At 46.8% G+C, this 13461-nt stretch overlaps 1 long non-coding RNA gene across 1 annotated transcript; it reads left to right on the top strand.

Annotated features, from left to right (window-relative positions):
- Positions 1-204: 204 nt before the first annotated feature.
- On the top strand, positions 205-11170 carry LOC148686743 (uncharacterized). The gene is made up of 3 exons (XR_015948578.1): positions 205-304; positions 5741-5873; positions 10474-11170. It is a non-coding gene; the product is annotated as an uncharacterized LOC148686743 (long non-coding RNA).
- Positions 11171-13461: the final 2291 nt, after the last annotated feature.

Here is a 13461-nt window from a genome sequence, read left to right as displayed (position 1 = left end):
CAGAGTGGTGGACTGGTTGTTGTTCCTGAAATGTACTCTCAACAGGAACAGCTAAGTATCTATTAGCTGTTGTTCTTTCCATATCAGAACTGAGTGCGTACTCTGAAAGCACATTGTGTTCCAAGCGCTCTGGTGACTCCACAGCATACAATGACTAAACAGAGCGAGAGAAGTAAACACTACACCCCCACATAGAAAGCAGCTTCTATTAGAAGCCTAGAGTCTGCAAGGAATCATATTGTCTATACTGCAGAAGCATCAACTGATGTCGGAGTCCATGGCTCATAGGCAGTGTCTAATGAAGGTAGGTCAAAGTCAGATCAGACAAGAACAGGATCTCAGAGAACTTCAAGTGGGAGTCCTGCTGGCTGAAGCATTCCCCTCCTAAGTCAAAGACAGGGAGATATTGTATCTGCAGGAAGCTGGAGCCAATTGAAGCCTTAATGTCAGTCAACAAGGCATGGAGTGTGGGGTCCTTTGCCACACTCTGCAAGGTCCTTGGGTTGTGGTGGGTCAGGACAGCTGCCTGGAGAGACAAATAAGGGGTATCTGGTGCCACCATAAAAATAAGTGTTGTTTATGGAGCAGATAAGAAGGGGTGTACAATAAGGACTTTTAATCTAATTCTCATACATGCACACACACTGCTTTGGAGATACTATTTTTTTGTTGTTGTTGTTTTTCAAAACCTTTCATTTTAAAGAGAAGGCAATCACTTAGGCCATTCAGATTCAGTTTAGGTTGATGGAGAAGAACATTACCTAATACTAGGCACTAATACATTTCCTACTGCATCTATAGACTTCTAAAAGCGATGTATATCTTTCAATATAGCCATTTGCTCAGGGATCTATACTCTTAGCCACAGTTTAATCTCCAAGTTGTGCATTTATTTTTCCTGTATTGCTCTCATCGATCTTCCTACCAGCTGCAGCACACATTCACAGGCGAAGGCAAGATAAATGAAGGATCAGAGGAGTTCCTGGAAATATTGGAACGTTGAAATTTTTCGGGTTTTGGTTTTCTTTTGTCTTCCATCTAAAACACAGCTGATGTCCACTCTGCTGCAAATATATATGTTAAAGAAATCAACAAGAAATATGGAAAATATTTTGCACCCCTGTGGCCTTTAGAATGGAGACTGTGGTCAAAGCAACAGCAAGACAGAGAAATCCTTTCTTCTCACTTTGCTCTAATTACAGAAATAGCAATTTCCTTTCTAAGATAATAAGTTCCAAAGCCTTGCTGTACGCATTGTAGACCACTCTTCTGGCTGACTTCTGCTTTCCACAAAAAAGCAGCAACTGAACTTGCCATTTTTCTATTTGCAGAAAGGATGGTGAGAAGTTGTGAGAGTTCATGGCTCCCAATTCACAGTGACTACTGTGACTAGAAAGGTCACATTAGGACATAGCTGCCAAGTACCCCGTTTTCCCTGGGAAACCCCTGTTTTTACTTACCTTTTCCCGGTGGTCCCCCGTATTACTTCGTCTCCCATTTTTCTCCGTTATTTTCTCCTGCCGGCGGCCATTTCCCCCCCCAATTTGCCCTTCTATGGGCACCAAAAATGGCCGCCGCCGGCTTCAAAAGTCGCATCTACGCATGTCCGGAAGTGCATAGACGCGACTTCCAGTGTAGTCATCGGCCATTTTTGGTGCCCATAGATGGGCGGAGCGACACCGGAAGTTGCGTTGACGCACTTCCTGACATGCGTACAAGCGACTTTCGAAGCCGGCGGCGGCCATTTTGGTGCCCATAGAAGGGCAAAGCGACACCGGAAGTTACGTCGATGCAACTTCCGGTGTCACATGGCTGCCGGTCCCGGATTCTGCAGTCCAGGACTTGGAAGGTAAGCATTAGGACTTGGCCCCAGGATATCACCTGCAATTTCTCTCTCTGAGCCCCATTGTAAGTAACCCATATCCATGGGATATGGTACTAGGTGCTGCAAAATCTCTCTGCAACTCTCTGATTCACCCAAATGCTTAGATATTTAAAACTTCCTTAAATGCAGTGTGGGAGTCACATGATGTGTGAATTGTGATGATTTCACAGCAGAGCAACAACTCTGATGCTTGATGACAATTGCTTTCTGAATCTTTGAGTCAGCAGTAGGGACAAGGAATTTGACAGGCTGAGACATTTGTGAAGAGTACTGGATTTAAAGCCTGCCTGAACATTCAATGTGAATCCTGAAGTTCAAATCCAGGTTTTCTTTTTGTACTCAAAATACAAAGCCCGGATCTGAAGAATGGCATAGATTTTTGAGAACTCTGAAGTTTGGGCTCAGCCCAGTTTCATTCCAGTTATTTAAAAGTACCAGGAATGCAGTTGAAAAATATATGCTTGGTTGTGGGGGAATGAAGGAGCATAGTCCCTTAAGAGCAGAAGCAAAGAGAATTCACCAAGGAACAAGTGGGAAATGCTGTTAGAAGTGTAGTACCTAACAAGAAAACTGCAGAATAGCTTGCTCTAAGAGGGGGAAAGCTGTATTTTTTGGTAGATTGGGCAATGAGAGAGAGAAAGAGAGAGAATGCAGTTCCCACCATCCTATCCCATTTCCCCAACCAGCTGAGGTGAGGCTGATGGGAGTGATAGTTCAGAATGTCTGTTGGCAAAGTCTGGGGTCCCTTTACCTTTAAACAAATGAGCAGCAGCAAAGAATAGAATCCAGGGCGAGCCTCTGCATATGGAGACTATTTTGGTTTTCGGTACCTTCTTTGAAACAAAATATACAGCCTGTAATTTAACACACAGTTGAGAAATAATAATAATAATAATAATAATAATAATAATAATAATAATAATAATTTATTATTTATTATTTATACCCCGCCCATCTGGCTGGGTCTCCCCAGCCACTCTGGGCGGCTTCCAACAGAAATATTAAAATACACTAATTTCTTAAAGGTTAAAAGCTTCCCTAAACAGGGCTGCCTTCAGATATCCTCTAAAAGTCTGGTAGTTATTTTTCTTTTTGACATCTGGGGAAAAGGCGTTCCACAGGGCGGGTGCCACTACGGAGAATGCCCTCTGCCTGGTTCCCTGTAACTTGGCTTCTCGCAGCGAGGGATCCGCCAGAAGGGCTTCAGCACTGGACCTCAGAGAAAGGATAAAACTGGCTTCTCTCAGTCCAGGTGCCATTTTAGCCCCCATTCTAACAATATCTCTGATAGTAAAGGTAAAGGTACCCCTGACCATTAGGTCCAGTCACGGATGACTCTGGGGTTGTGGCGCTCATCTCACTCTATAGGCCGAGGGAGCTGGCGTTTGTCCGCAGACAGCTTCCGGGTCATGTGGCCAGCATGACTAAGCCGCTTCTGGCGAAACCAGAGCAGTGCACAGAAATGCCGTTTACCTTCCCGCCAAAGCGGTACCTATTTATCTACTTGCACTTTGACGTGCTTTCGAACTGCTAGGTTGGCAGGAGCTGGGATCGAGTAATGGGAGCTCACCCCGTCGCGGGGATTCGAACTGCCAACCTTCTGATCGGCAAGCCCTAGGCTCTGTGGTTTAGACCACAGTGCCACCCGCGTCCCGCATCTCTGATAGTACAAGTCTTTATTGTCTCCTAAACAAATGAGCAGCAGTATTTAGTTCCTATGCAGAAAACAATATATTCTACCAAGCACTATTGCAGAGGAAGTGAAACCTGTCTCCTTGCTTCTGATCTTGACAATGGCAGGGTTTGCTGCCCCCCTCCCCCGGCCCAGGATTTGACATTGAGTTGGGAGGGTTTATGTGTGCAAAAAGTGCACGCACAGAAACTCACTCCCAATGGTCCTTGAAACTTTGCAGTGCTCAATCCTTGCATGCATTCTCATCATAATAATGACAAGCATTTTGCTAGCAAATTAGCAATGCAGAGTTTAGTCTGTTCTTTGAGGACCCTACGATGCTATATCAGGACTGGTGTTTCAAAGGATGTAGAGAAGAGATAAGGGGGACCCCAAGGAACTCGCTGCTTCCCTTTTACGCACCAACACATTTTTTCAGAAGAGCAAGCAATCACTGGTGGCTTCCATGGGGAAAAGGCCGTGTGTGCAGCCAAAAGGCAAAATCATAGAAAAGAATGATGGTGCTGAAACTGTTGTGTCGAAAGCCATACGGCTTGTGATGAATAGGCATTGGGGGTGTGGAATGGGAAAGCAGTCTAGGATCAGCAGGGCGAATGCTTCTGTATAGCAGGCATAAAGGAGAAAGGAGAATGACCGTTCCCCACATAAAAGGGGAGGTGCATTTTGCGCGGTTGCACGCAGCCCCCTGGGATCCCTGGGGCAGCCCTGGAAGTTTGGAGGCCGGCGCTGCCTTCCCGGGCTGGATACTGGTGGACTCTGCCCATGCAGTTACCTGTCCAATCCAGCTCAGGGAGGCGTTGCCGGGGGGATAGGCCAGGTAGGAGGAGGTAACCTTACCTGCACCTGAAGCAGAGTCATTCCTGAGAAGCAGTCAACGGCTCTAGAGCTTTCCCACCCTCCACTCCCAAAAAATTAATGATTGCATTACAGGTTATTTTCTTCCACAGGCGTGCACGCATGCAGGCGCTGCTACGACAAGGCTGCTGTTGAAGGGCCGGAGAGGAATTTCCCTGCATTCGCAGGTTTTGCCTTTCCCCTAGCAATTTGTCACAACGTTGGCAGATGCAGGCCTTGGGCGGAATCCTTTAGTCATCTACATAAATGGGGGGGCGGGGTGGTGACCCCCCGCCTCCATTGTGGGGTTCCTATAAATGGGGCTAAGGGGGAGACATTGACCATATGCAATAGACTGTCATTGCCCTCCCCCTCCAGCGGCTGCGATCAAGGGGGGGTGGGCTATCTGCTTGAACATATGTTCTCCAGAGCTAGCCCAACCCCCACACATGCTGGATAACCCTGAAATTACCCAGATCCCCGGCTGGGGACTGGGAAGGCTATACGCCCAATGCCTGAGCCAAGGTCTCCCTACATCTGAATTCTTAATAAAGTTATGGCCAATTTTAATCCCATAGAACGTGGTCTTGTGTCGTCATTCCGCTCGGGGGCTGCCTGGGGCTTTGGGGGACTCCGCCTGACCGTGCAATGGAAAGTAGGAGAAAATAAAGTAAACCAGGAGCAGTGCTGGTAAAGGCTAGTACACTTAATGAATTCTCTGCAGATACATTTCCAGCAGCCTGCCCCAATGACTGGTCAGAAAAATTATTGAAATGTATAAACCTGAAAATCATTTTTAAAGCTTTAAAAAGGTTGCACCAGCCTACACAGCACCAAGAGATGTGTGTGACATTGCACGATGTGTACTTGACATCACATGTGTGCAATGCGTGCCGCCCCGCCCCCGCCCCCCAAATCTTGGGGGCAACCCAGCACCGATGGGAGGGAATATACAAGCTCAAGGCTTGTTCTTTGCCTTATTAGCAATGATTTAGTAGACTGGGTTCATGATGTCTGAACCAGGCCAAGGAATCCTTTGAATCTGAAAGGGATCCTGAACTTGCCCATGGGATTAGTGAAGGAAACAACTACTGGTTGGGAAGGTAGCAAAAGGAGAGGAGGCAGGAGAAGGCTGCGGGTAGAAATGGCTAAAAGCTGTTGGAAGAGTACAACTCTTTCTGTGTTTGAAAACATAAGCAAAACATTGAATTTCCCACCCCAATAATGGAATGTTTGCTCACCAAACTAAGCACACTCTATTCACACCTTTGCACTAGCCAACCTGAAGCTGGCTTTATGTTTTGTTTTGTTTTGTTTTGTTTTTAAAGGGTTTATAAATCTATTGGAAGTTCTTCTTAGGAACAGCAGAGGTGTTTCAAATGTGATGGTGCTGGAATTCATCTACACAAAGCAGCGGGAGTGGCCTTGAATCCTTGCTCAACCTTGAAATAAATAAGCAAGGTGGGAAACATCTTTTGTTGGAACTGATTATGAAACACAGAAGTGTTTGCTTACACCAGAGATGGGGAACCAAATGCTGTTAGATGCCAGCTGTCGTCAACCCCAGTCAACATGCCCAATGTTCAAGGATGGTGGGGAGATGTAGGCCTGTTCATGGCCATGGGTGTAGCCAAGCAGGGGGCAGGGGGGCAGCTGCCTCCCCAGTCAAGTAAATAAATAAAAACCAAATCAAGTAAATAGAAATACTTAATCAAAAGTAGAAATAATCAGAATATCTGAAATTGAAATGCTCGACCACAACAAAAGCTCTGCTCATCTGTTTTGCTCAGCTATGCACCACTTGTACCATAGAGCGGTCATTCAGCACCTTGCGGAGAGTAAAGACCTGGCTCAGGTTGATGACAGGAGGGCATCTCGATGGCCTATGCTTATTGAGTGTGCAGAGAAAAACTGCATTGGGGAGGGGGGGAATTGGAGAAGGAAGTGCTGAAAAGGTTTCCAGCAAATCCAAGAAAACCTGTTTTAGTTTTTAAAAAATAAGATGAAAGAAGGCGTGTTGTTTGTAATTTTCCAAAATATACTCATTAACCATGTGAAAGGTACTCTCCGATGTTAATTTTTTACTTAACTGCCTCGTTTTCAAATGACTGGAGATTTTGACAGCTTTTTCTGAGCACTTTAGGTTGAAAGTGGCATTTCATTCCAACTCCTCTAGGCAGTTAGACAGAGGGTGATGACAGGTGGGTGTCCTGCCCCCACCCCCAATATAAATCCTGGCTACGCCCATGGTCACGGCACTGAAAATAAATGCATTGGCCACCCTTGCTGGTGACAGTTATCGGGAGAGAGATGTCGGCGAGTGCAACCCTGCTCGTTCTCCTCGATCTCTTGGTGGCTCTCGATACTGTTGACCACAGTATCCTTCTGAGGCATCTGTCAAAGACTGGGCACAGGAGGAATGGTGGAGACCGTCTCCCCAGCCTGACCCTTCCAGAGAAGAAGAAGGCAGTTCAGAATTACAGCAGGGGTTTGAGGGAGGTTGCAGCTCAGAAGCAGATGAGGGGGAAGTTGAGAAACAATGGGAGAAGAGGAACAGGCAGAGCCGGAGCAGCTGGCTGACACGTTATCACTAGAAAGCGTTCCAGACCCACCATCTCCCAGAAGCCGGTGGGCCTTAAAAGTAGGAGAGCAAAGGGCTTAAATGCAGATGGCCCTAAGCAGCAACTGTAGTGGTGGTGCTGCTGTTGATGAATGAGGAAGTGGTAGTGAAGCGGGGGGGTGGAGATTTACTAAGGATGCTATTATTCCAAGAGGCTACATTCCCAAGCCCCTATCTGTAAATATTGAATAGAAGCAGATGTGAAGGACTTTTCCTTGTCTTATCCATTCCTTGCAACCTGCCGGGGGGTGGGTGTTGGTTCCTCTGCCAGTTGACAGAATCACAGGAAGGTAGGGGTTGGGGGCCACAGTACTTTAGTGTTTCTGCTCCTACTTCCAGGGCCATTTCCAGAAAGTAGTCACGGGAGGCTAGTGTTCTGCACCATGGGAGTTGTCCTGCGATATCCTACAGGACATCACCACCAAGGTTCAGGCCTGGAATGTGTTTTTAATATGCATAATATCAGTGCCTCTGAACATGTGCAGAGTACCTTCACTTCATCCCTGAGCAACTGCAGGCTGTGCCCAAACATTGAGAAGTAAGAAGGGAGGGATTCCAAAATGGTGTCAGCTAAATGGGGGGAAATGGCAATTCTTATAATAAATTAGACAGGCAAATACATATTTGAAGCCTTTTCAAGCTTATAGCCTGTGGCAGTACTATTGTAGCATTACTAAACCGTATTCTGGTACTCTGTACCTGGCTGTGCCCATTTACATTCATCACGACATGCAGCATATACAGATACCTTAAGGAGGCATGAAATATGTCCCTCTAGTAGAGGGTGTCCAGATCAAGGTGAGGAAATGAGATGCCAGAATTAAAAGGAGGAAAAGAGAGACACATTAGCAGGATCTGTGTAACTTGGAGCAATGAAACTAAGGGCACTCAAGGGCTAATATCTGACCCTTCTGAAGAAGGATTTTTCATTCCGGGAATTTTTAAGAAATCCAAACGGTTCTTCTCTTTTTCAAATCAAGGAGCTGCCTTTAGGTAGGATTTGGCATTACGAAATTTCTTTCTCTGATAACAATGATGTTTGAATATTTAAATTGAAGGAGTGGGAACAGGGAAATGGTTCCTCCACCCCACCAGTGTTCGGGGATCGCACAAGTCTTCAGGAGAAGATGAACTTTCAAGGGAAAGTTTATGGCTTATATTTCTTTTCACGGCGCCCAACATTATCCAATGCCCACAGAATCTGCCAAGTGTTGTTGCATAATAGATCTGTTCCTGTTGAAACTCCCAGCTGGAGAAATAATTAAGCACACTTTGCATTCATGTATTAAAACCTTGAAATAAGTAATTTACTTTGGGAATATGTAGTCTTGCTCCTAAAGACAGACAGAAAGCAAATTCCCTTGCTGTAGAGGGGCATACTGAAATGTGTGTGTGTGTGTGCGCGCGCGCGCGCGTGCATGTGTGTGCGTGTGTAAAGGTAAAGGGACCCCGTTAGGTCCGGTCACGGACGGACTCTGGGGTTGCGGCGCTCATCTCGCTTTACTGGCCGAGGGAGCCAGCGTAGAGCTTCCAGGTCATGTAGCCAGCATGACTAAGCCGCTTCTGGCGAAACCAGAGCAGCACACAGAAACGCCGTTTACCTTCCCGCCGGAGCGGTACCTATTTATCTACTTGCACTTTGACGTGCTTTCGAACTGCTAGGTTGGCAGGAGCTGGGACCGAGCAATGGGAGCTCACCCCGTCGCGGGGATTCGAACTGCCAACCTTCTGATCGGCAAGCCCTAGGCTCAGTGGTTTAACCCACAGCGCCACCCGCTGTGTGTGTACTTTTCCCCAATGCATACATTTTCAATCGTTAGGAAAGGTCTCGACTCTTCGGATTTTTATTACTTTTTTTTATTTATTTCAATCTGTGAAATAACTGTAAGTAAAAAGGCAATGCTCTTTGCAAGGAGATCACCCAGAAACTAATAAGATAGAGAGATGATGATGATGAACTATGCATGCCATTTCATGCCTAGGAGAAAAACAACACCCAGGCCTCTGGGTATGCAGGATTATAGATCTATCTCTATTTCTCAGGTGTCTATGGTGTCTCTTCTAATCGGTCTTGTGACACGCTGTGCATTTTCAACGATGCCTGCGTGACTCCATTACACCCTCCGAGAAGCCTGTTCTGCTTGCAAAGCAGCAAAAGGGAAAATAAATGAGGCAGTGATGTCAAATTCTGGGAAGAATTAACCTTTTCCTGATTGGGTTCCATTGGCCCAAGCCTAAAGGTGCGAAGTAGGGTTGTTTCACAGAGACAAAAGGAGGCTTTTTATCACTCTTTTTATCACTTTTTATCACAGTACGTTTCCGAGCACAATACAGTGTGTTGGTGCTGACCTTTAAAGCCCTAAACGGCCTCGGTCCTGTATACCTGAAGGAGCGTCTTCACCCGTGTTGCTCAGCCCAGACATTGAGATCCAGCGCCGAGGGCCTTCTGGCGGTTCCCTCACTGCAAGAAGCAAAGCTACAGGGAACCAGGCAGAGGGCCTTCTCGGTAGTGGCACCCGCCCTGTGGAACGCCCTCCCATCAGAGGTCAGAGAGATAAACAACTACCTGACATTTAGAAAATACCTAAAGGCAGCCCTGTTTAGGGAAGTTTTTAGTCTGTGGTATTTTAATGTATTTTGATGTTTGTTGGAAGCCGCCCAGAGTGGCGGGGGAGACCCAGCCAGATGGGCAGGGTATAAATAAATAAATAATTATTATTATTATTATTATTATTATTATTATTATTATTCATCTCGGGGTTGGGGGTGCATGTGGCTGAGGATCTCCAAGTACTGCTGCACAGCTGCTAAGAAGCAAAGGTAGTAAGTTGAAGGCCAAGAAAAGAGGTCAGCTGAGGGCGAACAGAAGGTAGACTTCCTCATCCTGCTGCATCCTCGCATCAGCAGGTATGCTTCCAGCAAGGATTCCTGGACACTCCTTTGCAAAAAGAAGAGGTATTATTGGGGATTAGGGTACTGTGGGAAATGCATATTCCAGTGTTTCTCAACCAGTGTGCCTCCAGATGTTTTGGGACTACAACTCCCATCATTCCTGACCACTGGTCTTGCTAGCTAGGGATGATGGGAGTTGTAGTCCAAAAACAGCTGGAGACCCAAGTTTGGGAAACACTGCACCAAAGGAGTTCCCTGTTGGAAACTCCCCAGTACAGCCAATCACTTTGGGGCTCACTGTCAGAACGAATCAGCTTTAAGCTTCCGAGGGTTCCTTTGTAACTACATTTGGGCCTGCCCCACATATGGTGTCAGGTGTTGGGCAAGTGGGTGTGGTTTGTGAGCAATACCCTCGTTTATCAAATTGGGACCCTTGGCGGAGCCAAGCGTGGGCACCCTCAGAGGCAAAAGCAGGGAAAACATGGACTTTACTTTTCCACATCAGGCTGTTTCTTCACACTCACACATCCCTCTCTATTCTCCATCCAGGCAAGGAAAAAGCATCATCGGAGTTTAAAGACCTATTACTATATCTGCATCAGGATCATTGTCTCCAGTGCCCTACAGCCACCCAATCAGCATGAAAGGGGAGCCCTTTTTTTGCCATTGAGAACTTTTTCAGCCTTTGTGCCTATTGGAGTCAATCCTAAGGAAAGGAGGTAAGCCAGCCACTGAGGATTGACTCCTAGAGTCCCTCTGCAGAAGGCTCACAGGAAGAGCAACCAAGATGAGTTTTCTGTACGCTTTAGAGCTAAGTGTTTAGGAACGCAGAAGATACACCCAGCTTTAGTTTCGAGAGAGTGGTGTGCACGTTCTGTTCTGAACCATGTGAATTTCAAGGAAAAGAGGACTTAAGTCACTGTGAAAGAACATAGTGGCACACTCCAAAGCATTCGGCCATGTAGATAGTAGATCTAGCTGTGAGGCAAAACATGGATCCCTAAGCATTATTGCTATATAAGATCATTGTATAATCTTAGAAGGTTGTATAATCTCAGAAGGGTGTGTGGTTGTGAGGGAGTGGGATGTGGATATCATGAATGGCCCCTGCACTTCTGAGTTGGCCACTACACCGATCCCTGCCAATCAGGAACTATGGGGCAAATGTCATTTGCAGGTTGAGATGTTCCCCTGTCTCCAGCACCTCCTACCTCTGTTGAGAGTGAGGGCACTGGGGGGCATAGCTGCCAAGTCTCCCGTATTCCCCGGGAAACCCCCGTTTTTCCAGCTGTTCCCAGCCGAAAAAAATGGATTTTTTTTGTTTTTTCCCGGTTTATTCTGGCGTGGCGGCCATTTTGGAACAGGGAGGAGCATGCTCAGAAGCGACTTTTGATGCTGCTTTGCCCAGTTCCAAAATGGCTGCAGCGTGACTTCTGGTGTGGTGGCCATTTTGGAACAGGGCAGAGCAGCATCAAAAGTCGCTTCTGAGCATGCTCCGCCCACTTCCAAAATGGCGGCAGCGCTACTTGCGGTCTGCTACTTCCGGTCCAGTCCCTTATTTCTCAGGCCGGAACTTGGCAGCTATGCTGGGGGGGGGGGCTTTGCTTGCCCTTGGCAGCACAGACAAATCAGATTGACTATGTGGAGCTGTGATGTCAGCCTTCTATCCCCCCCCCGGCAGGAATATCATTGCTCCTTATCACCACCTTGGGGTGGAATGACAAAAGAGGGTGCATAATGGGGAAGCGTACAGAAAATTAACCCCTCCAATTTGGATTCCCTTCTAGTTATATTTCCGGTGAATCATGAAATCATGAACTGTGCTTCCCAGATATTTTTTTCTTTTTAGAAAAAAAAGAGAGAGAAGGGAAGAATATCATTTTAACAGTGTGCATAAATCATAGTGTGTTAGAGTCCTTCTAAGTGAGCCAGTGCTTTAAAAACAATTTATCAGTGGAAATGTGCCTCTGGCTATCTCCTTTCATCAAACCTGAGGATAATCTATAAGGATAACTCATAGGATTTCATGGCAACTGCATCTGCCCAGCACTTCATGCAAAGAGTGAAGAATGAAGACAGGGCTGCTGAATGAGGAAGAAAAGATGAGGACTCTGGAGCCTTAATGAAAGAAACGTGTTATCTTTAGGAATGTGTGTGTAGATCCCGTAAGAGCAACCTTTTTATTTATTTTTTGGATTTTCTTCTTCATCCTCTTTCTCTTCACTATCTCTGTTCTTTCTGCTTTTTGTTGCTATAGGTCACTTGAAATTGAATGCAATAACTAGTAGAATCCCAAAAGTTATAGAGGCATACCTGCCAAGTCTCCCACAGAAAAATATGGGATTAGCAGCAGCAGCGGCACCAGAAGTTGCACTGGAAGTTGTCCGGCGGCCATCTTGGGGGTGGCCGCATAGCGGCGGCTATCTTAGGGGTGGCCATGCAGCCACCTCCAAGATGGCCGCCGCCATGTGGCCACCCCTAAGATGGCCGCCGGGCATGCGTAGAAGCTATTTCCGGTGCCAGCGGCGGCCATTTTCTGGTGCCCATAGATGGGCAAACCGGCACCAGAAAAATGGCTGCTGGCAGGAGCGGATTTAAGGGAGATTTACGAGAGACAAGCTCAAACGGGAGACCGCCGGGAAATGGTAAGGAAAAACGGGGGTTTCCCGGGGAATACAGGGTACTTGGCAGCTATGGATAGAGGAGCTCAGTGGTTAGCATACAGGGCAGGGGTGGGGAAGCTGTGGTCCTCCAGATGTGGACTATAACTCCCATCAGCCCCAATGAGGATGACCAATGTTCAGAGTACTTGGCAGCTATGGATAGAGGAGCTCAGTGGTTAGCATACAGGGCATGGGTGGGGGTGCTGTGGTCCTCCAGATGTGGACTATAACTCCCATCAGCCCCAATGAGGATGACCAATATTCAGAGATGATGGGAGTTGTAGTCCAGCAACGTCTGGGAGGCCAAAAGTTCCCCACCCCTTTGGTAGGGGCTTTGTGCTGTCTATGACTGCCCACTCCTTCTTGACTTGTGGAATGTCAGACACATGGCCAGCAGAGAGGAATCTGCAGAGGGGAAGGAAGAGGCAGAGGAAAATAGAAACTTGATTCTTTCACACAACGAAAGTGAGAGATGCCCTTCTCGCTCTGGAATGCTGCCTTTAAGTTTTTACAGCAGCACAGAGATGAAGGAGCAAATGCAGGTGGTAGGAGGGAGTTGGATTCAATTCCTGGGGAGGAGGAATTCGCTGCACCTGAGTCTCTAAGAAGTAGGAGGTGGAGCAAGTGATTAGAACAAAGGAAGACCAGCAGGAAGCAGGGGCGGGCCTGGGGTATATCTGGCCCTGGAAAGGGCAGGAAGCCAGTCGAGTCAACTGACTCTAAATGAGTTGTGGGAAGCTGTGATTGATGGAAGCCTGTTATTGCTAATAAACCTCAACTAGTTAAACTGCCAGCATGCCGTGTGTGGTGTGAGAGAAGTGCTAAACCTGACATGGAAACAGAATGATGCAAAATAAGCAAATATATTCATATT

This window comes from Zootoca vivipara, chromosome 2, assembly GCF_965207765.1.
Source record: "Zootoca vivipara chromosome 2, rZooViv2.hap1.1, whole genome shotgun sequence".
Taxonomy (NCBI): Eukaryota; Metazoa; Chordata; class Lepidosauria; order Squamata; family Lacertidae; genus Zootoca; species Zootoca vivipara.
This window is presented reverse-complemented; position numbering and strand designations above follow the sequence as displayed.